The sequence below is a fragment of the Anastrepha obliqua genome, chromosome 4 (assembly GCF_027943255.1).
Source record: "Anastrepha obliqua isolate idAnaObli1 chromosome 4, idAnaObli1_1.0, whole genome shotgun sequence".
Lineage (NCBI taxonomy): Eukaryota > Metazoa > Arthropoda > Insecta > Diptera > Tephritidae > Anastrepha > Anastrepha obliqua.
Window position 1 is genome coordinate 5,743,473 of NC_072895.1, and position 7,357 is coordinate 5,750,829.

A 7,357-nucleotide genomic window follows, 5' to 3' on the forward strand; every position below is an offset into this window, starting at 1 on the left:
AAATTTTTTTTTTTGTTTTTTTTTGTTTGTTTTTTTTTTGATGCCCCAAGTCTCTTGTTTTCACGCAGGAATTATCTGCTCGCATTGTCGCACTGCTCGGCTGTTAACGCATGTTTTGTCGCTATGCTGCCATTGTGACCGAACAAGAGGTATTACAACAACAATAACAACTTAACCTCCAACCAAAGGTAGCAAAAGCAAGGGTATTTACATACAACAGTAAAACCACCAGCATTGGCCAACGCTAATGCCACCAAGCATTGTCGTTTCCGGTGCACACAAAATGACAATACTTTGCCCCAAGCTATGAGCGGAAGAGGCAGAAGAGGCAGCAGGGAAAGTGAGTTGTGAGCTGAAATTCGGTTTCAGCTGCAACAAACTGAAAATTTTGTGTAATGAAGAAGAAAAAGGGAGACATTTTGTAAGCGAATGTGTGTTTGTAGCTACACATTGGTATAGGTATGCCTGATTGTGCATGGCATGTTTGTGGGCAGCCGTTAAGCCAACTGGAAATCCCAAATGTGGGAAGAAGTGCGGGGGGTTACCGCTTGGAAAATTTAAGTTTAGAAAATTACCAATTGTTGGAATGCAAATTTATGGCTTATTTGTGACCCCCATATGTAGGTGTGTATGGATGTTTGTATGTGTATGCGTTTATAGCTATGCAAGTACCTTAATAGTTGGCTCAAATATATATAAATATATGGACATACATACACATTAGGGTGCTGCTTATTTTTCAACTTTCGGAAAGCAGGTGCGTCAGCTCGCCATTCGCGTGATTTTTTTACCTTTTCACTTACTGAATTGTAAGCATCGCTACCACGAGTCAAAATTTGAGAATGTGATTATAAATAGTCATAAATAAATTATAAATAATTGTAAATAAATTATAAATAATTGTAAATAAATAAAAATTATGGTATAGGAGACACTTGAATTAAGTTTTTATACCTTCGTACGCATGCATTGGCTTGTCTCTCCTTACTTTGTTCTGACGCACTTTCATACAGTGCTGAGCCCGGTTTGTTTTGTCGGTCATTGCGTTTCGTTCGCATGTGATTCGCTTTTAAATACTACTTTAAATACTAAAATAATTCCAGCATAAAATATTTATCTCTTCATGTATCTAATAACTGTTTGATTCATGTTACATTATTATCTTTTTTTTAATTAATCAAAATTATGAAACCCGCACCTTAAAATGTTTCGTTTGCTGGTAGCGGCGCTTAACTGTTAATTTAAAAATACGATAAAAATAGAATAGAGAATGGTTAGGTTGGGAGAGCAGGAATCAGGAGTCATCTCAACCGCACCTACACCATTAACCTATTGGCGACGTGTTTAGAACGTACGCCGGGGCCTGCCAGGACTTCAATGGGACAGGAGCAGTTACGGCATTAGTCCATCAACCCTTTCAGCTAAGTTTCACCTCAACGTACGCAAGTGGCAGGATGTCGCCACCATCAGCAAAAAGATCAACTATCAAATTTTTGGTAAGAAAAAGGGTTCAGGTTTTAAGGGCCGTTAAGACCGCAGATCATTTGGCGTTACCCAGGGTGCACCGAGCTGAAGCGATGTGCCCTACACCCCTTTATAATAAGCTTTGACACGTGACAAAAATTCCAAAAAAAGTAGTATCACGTGAAATAAGCAACACCTTAGCATTCGTTCATATATTGAATCTTTATGCCATACCGAACGCATAAGTGCACAGGTGGGTACTGAGTTATTGTGCTACGAATGACGCTATTCTCAATGAAATGTTTTTGAACTCGCTCAAAGTGGTTGAATGAATTTTGAATTTGAATTGGTCGACCCAGGGGCACCAAGAGATTTGGTGGCTCCTGAAACACTCAGGTCAAAAAGCCCATTGTATTTAGAGCCCTGGAGAGAGGGTAGATGGTCAAGAGGGAAAGAAGAAAAGTACCAGAGAAAGAGTAGAGACAGAGACAGAGACAGAGACAGAAGTAGTTAGTCCTGAGAGAATTTTCCAGATTCTTTGGTAAATCTGTAAATATTATCCAGTTTTAGAGAACGAATATTATAATATTAACAATTTCTCACGACATCGGAACCCAAAACTCGTAGCCTTGTTCTAGCAGAGGCAGGACACTCACAGGGAAAGTGCCGCCTCCTCCAAGCAAGAAAAGTACACTGGGTCCTCAATGATTCCACTGGTGGTCTTATGCTAAGCCCAGTGGTGTTGTCCTGTAATAATACTGACCATTAACCGAACGTCTTTCCTTCCAAGTTTTAGTAGAAAGTTTGACAGTTTTCTGTTCGGACTTGTCACAAAACACTTTGCAGTTCTGCAACGTTCCAGACCGGACCATTGCTCTTTATGCAGATTGCATACAGATTCCGATTATTGGCTCTGGCCCCTGTGGGGGAACCGCTGATACAAAATTGACCAATTCATTGGCAATTTCGTTTCCTTGAACACCGGAGTGTCCTGGAACCCATATAAGTACAAGCCTGCTTTGTCTTGCGACAGAATTAAGCTTCTTCCTTCATTCTTGAATAATCTTTGAGGTTTGCTTCGCGTTCCCCAGGGCCTTCAGTGCAACCTGACTGTCATTGAAGACTCCAATCTGTTTCCTGCTTCATCTCCTCTCGATTATCCATTTGACTACTTTCAGGATGGCAAAAATTTCCGTTTCGCAAACAGTTACCATTTCCCCCATAGCATAGTGATACTTGTTACCATCGTTTATGTACCATCCGGCTCCAGACCCTACTTCATTCTTGGACCGATCGGTAAAGAAAATATCCGTCAAACCACCCTGAATGCATTCTGGATTGTTTCATTGCGTGAGCATCAAATTTCCTTCCAAATGAAACTATGGGTATCAGGTCGTCTTTAGGTGCCCAAAGTCGTTGGATTGAATTTTTGTGTGAGGCTTCCAAAAAAAAAACGCTGCTTACTCCAGTCTAGCACAATACAGAGATTTAAGAGAGTAGGGGTTCGCAAACGGTTCACAGTTTCAGCGGATAAAAGGTAGCATCGAATACGAGGGCAAAAGAATATAATCGACATGATTGACATGTCAGCTTGGAATCATATAAATACAACGTCACGGTCCTTCATTGGAGTTCCAGAGCCCGTAATACCATAAGAAGTATGCAAAGTATTGGTATGCCTACTATTAGTTACAAGAAAGCATTTATTGATATTAAGCGTGAACTGATTTTTATCGCACTATTCATTGACTCCATTTATGTCGGATTGCAGATTGGCTGAGTCGTGTAAATCTGTGATGGTTGTAAATATTTTAAGGTCATCAGCGTAAAGCAAGGAATTAGGAGATTTGAAGACTGAGCTAATATCATTCACGAATTGTAATAAATAAATGCTACCTTAAGACTTAAGTAAGCTTTGAAGGTCTAACCCCAAGAGATATTCTAACCTCTCATATTGTAGAGCTCCTAAACATTTCATTCGGGTTCTAGCTAATGCAAGGCAAGAACATAGAAGGTGTTAAAGAGTTTCCCTCTCTTCTAGTTCATTGCAGAATTTGCAGCTATCATTGTCTGTAGTTCCCATCTTGTATGCGTGTACCACTACCAAATTGTGGCCTGTCAGCATACCTACGTTAGTCATTTCTAGAAAGAGCTAGTACGAATCGGACGTATTTATCTGCATTCTGTGAACACATGATTTTCGCGGTTTTGCAAGTGGCTAGATTATCCCACTTCCTGTCTATCCGTATTTTAAGTAGGATTGAATCCAGTACAAAAATGTTGAATGAAGCAAACGATGTGATACTTTGTCAAAAGCTTTCGGGAAGTCAGTATAGATAGTATCCACAACAGACTTATTTTCAAAAACAGAGAACAGAAATCGCTGAAAATTGGCAGATTTGTGGCCTTTGAGCGATTAGCGGCGAACCCATGTTGGCTTGTAGAAATGAGGCTTTTAATAGCAAAGGAGAATGTACAACCATCTCAAGTCCTTTGGAAACTGAAGAAAGCTTTGAAATCGGCATATAGTAGCGGGCATCATATTTGTTGCCACTTTTAAAGATGGGGACTACAGACGTTTGCTTCCAATCGTCAACAAGTATACCTGAGGCGAGAGAGTTAGTGAAGGTAAAGGTAAAACGCTCAGCTAGGCAAAAGCAGTTTTTAAACAAAAAAGCTGAGATACCATCTATATCCTTTTGAGATGGGGTCCTAATATTACCAATATCTGTAATTACATCCTCAACTGAAATGGTTAATGACCCAAAGCTTAGCGCATAGACAAGCAGAAACCGCTAAATTGCAATCCTGGTAATTGACAAAGTTGGCGTGGAAAAACTCGGCGAAAAGGTTTGCTCAGCCAGAGGCAGAATTCGCGGAATGGTCATTGCAGAAGACATTAGTTGGAATTGAGGATCAAGAATTCATGGAGTCAATTAGCTCATAGTAGTCTTAAAAAAAGAAGCCTAAAGAAGTAGTTTAAAGAAAAAAATACGGTAGCAAGAGGTGACACCTCTGTGCTGGAATATATCAGTCCAAACTAAATTTGATAAAGCGCTATTGAAAGAAGAAAAATCTCAAGCCTTATTGTTGAATTTAATATTGCTGAGTGATAGACTTTTAATTTTTAATGAATTTAATTTCAATTCGCTTCGAGCAAAAGATAAAAGAATAAATACATTTTTTTTCCAAGCAGTTAGGGTACAAAGAAAACTCTACTTTTTTAATATTAGCCCGATCGCTTGCTATATTTTTTTTGCAGTTAAAATTGGATTTATAATATTCTATTATCGTTCTTATCTCCATGAACACATACTGTACATACACTTATATTTGTATAGGTGTAGAATGGACATAACTTTGCTTGTGTTGGCATGTGTGAATGTGCGCTTATAGTTATATCTCTCATTAGGGATCGTTAAGACAAGCTTTCTGAACCTTTCCTTCCAGTTGAAAAGGCAAATTATGTTTGTTGATATTTACACACAAACACACACACAAAGATATTTTAAGACCTACTTTCGTATTGAATAGGCACTTGGACTGTGCAAGTCACCGGTTGTGTAGGTAAATGTCAACCCTTTTCACTTTAACTATGCAGATTTAAGTGGATGGTACTATACACGTCACCAGCCAAATGTTTATTTTTTGGGGAATTTTCATATGCGAATAAGGACTCTGCATAGTCCTTTGCTTAGCTTCTTCATTCAAACACTTCAACACACTCGCCAGAATTGCTGAAAGACTATTTAGCACAAATAATGTACCCTACCCAGGTAGATGCATAGACCAGCATTAAGCATTTAAACTCCACGAAGAAGCAGCGAAATTCAAGCGCTCATCTACACAAACAAATGCGCAGGAGCAAGTGAGAAAGAGTAAAAAGAAAAAGATTTCATTAACAAGAATTTAGATAAGCGTTAGCACTGATGTTATCATTTAATGTGGCATTTTGGCATAAGCATTACGTAAGCTAGCGAGTTAGCGAGCTGGTGACGGCTATCGTACCACCAAATGCTAAATGTCGCTTGCCGCGTACTGTAAACTCCCTCGAAATCCAAGGCGGCATAACGAGCGCCATGACACTCAGCATACCTTTTTGTGCTAGTGTATGTGTGTTTGCTTAAAAATATGAAAGGGTGTCCGTATACAAAAACAAAACACATATCCTATAGACATACCATATGTTTAAGCGATTATAAGATCTTAAGTACTGGCACTAACTGGCAAGCGCCACATTTTGAGTGTAAAATAACAAAATGTGACTGATTTCCGCCCATTAATGTTGCTCATGGGCCTCATAAAGTGCCCGTTTTGGTGATTAAAAATACACAAACCCACATAAATTGCAATTAATATCAATATTTTACATTCCTCTATATCAGTGAAGGTGTTTCAGAGAAAGAATTTTTAATTACTTTACATTCTTTTTTTTCTTTCAAGCAATTTTAATAGAATTTTTATACCACATTCATGAACCAATAATGAGAGTATAACTTCCTGGTTGTCGTATAGATGGTTGTAATATATTGGGAGGCTGGTGTAAGCATTTTATTGTGAGAAAAAAGGCATTTAATTTAATTCAAGCAAACAGAGAAAAATCGTAATTGTACACACTAGGCCGGGTCGATTTAAAAATCGCTCATTGCTCTGTGAAAATCGTATTCTACATCAGGGGGACATCAGAATTCGTTTTAGAAGTATGGTTCCTTCGGCAAAGTTTCTTATTTTGATCCCAGAATATGATTTTCACAGAGCAATGGGCGATTTTTTTGCCTCCCCACAAATCGACCCGGCCTAGTACACACCCAATTTTCACGTTATTTCCATCGCTGCTCAAAGTGCAAACAGCCAAAGGGAGGTTGGCCTCTGGAGGTAATCTTTCAAGGGACATGGCATCACTTTTAGGCAATCAACACTGCATTTCTTTTAACTTCATTCTGATCTCTCTATCCGCAAACTGGAGTTTGAAGGTCAAGCCAGGGCAATATTTCCAAGTAGGCAGGATTGGAACGAGGGGAAGATCTCAATCGATGCTGGTACCTTTGTCTTCATTGACGGTTTTAAGATGGAATTGGGCATCGAAGCAGGGGTTTTTTCTAAATCAGCCAATTTATTATAGCTAATTTCCTTAAAACTGCCGAATACTGCCAGTGTTTTTCAAGCAGAAGTTATTGCGATGCTGCAGGGGACAGATACCATATTTTCCCTGATTTTCATTAGAATTATTTAAAATGAAGAAGACAATATATATTTTTTTTCAAAATTGGCATACCGTTTATTTATACATTGAATCAATATAATTAAGATTTTTTTTTAATCATTTAAAATGGCGGATGTACACTGAATTTTTCAAGAAAGGTCGCAGCGGGGCTTCTCAATCGGCGAGCATTGTAGAATCGGCGTCAGTGACCTGAATACAAGAAACCAAAAATTTTTTTGTTTATTAGTGTCATGATTTCTATATGAATTGAACAAAAATGGGGAAAAAAATTCGCGGAATAAAATGCTTAAAAAAAAATGAATTTTGGGGCGAATTTTCCTACTATTTTTGCTTCGAAAAAATTATTTTTTCGAAAAATTTTCGAAAGCTTGAAACACATAGAAAGTAATATCATAAAAAAGATGTGTGCAAAATTTCAGCGAGATCGGTCAATAACTTTTCGAGTTATCGTGTACGCCAATTTGAAAAATATAAAAATTTCGGTTGTGCATCAGACGTTAATAAGTCAAAAACGCTAAGAGGTAACATCATCGATTTGCCTTTTTCAAGACACTTTACACTCGAAACACTCCCTTTCATTTCCTCCTTTTTCTGTCATCGTCCTATTCTCAACAGAGAAATAGTTCATTACCATGCACACAGGAAGAAGGCATATGCAAATACAAGTAT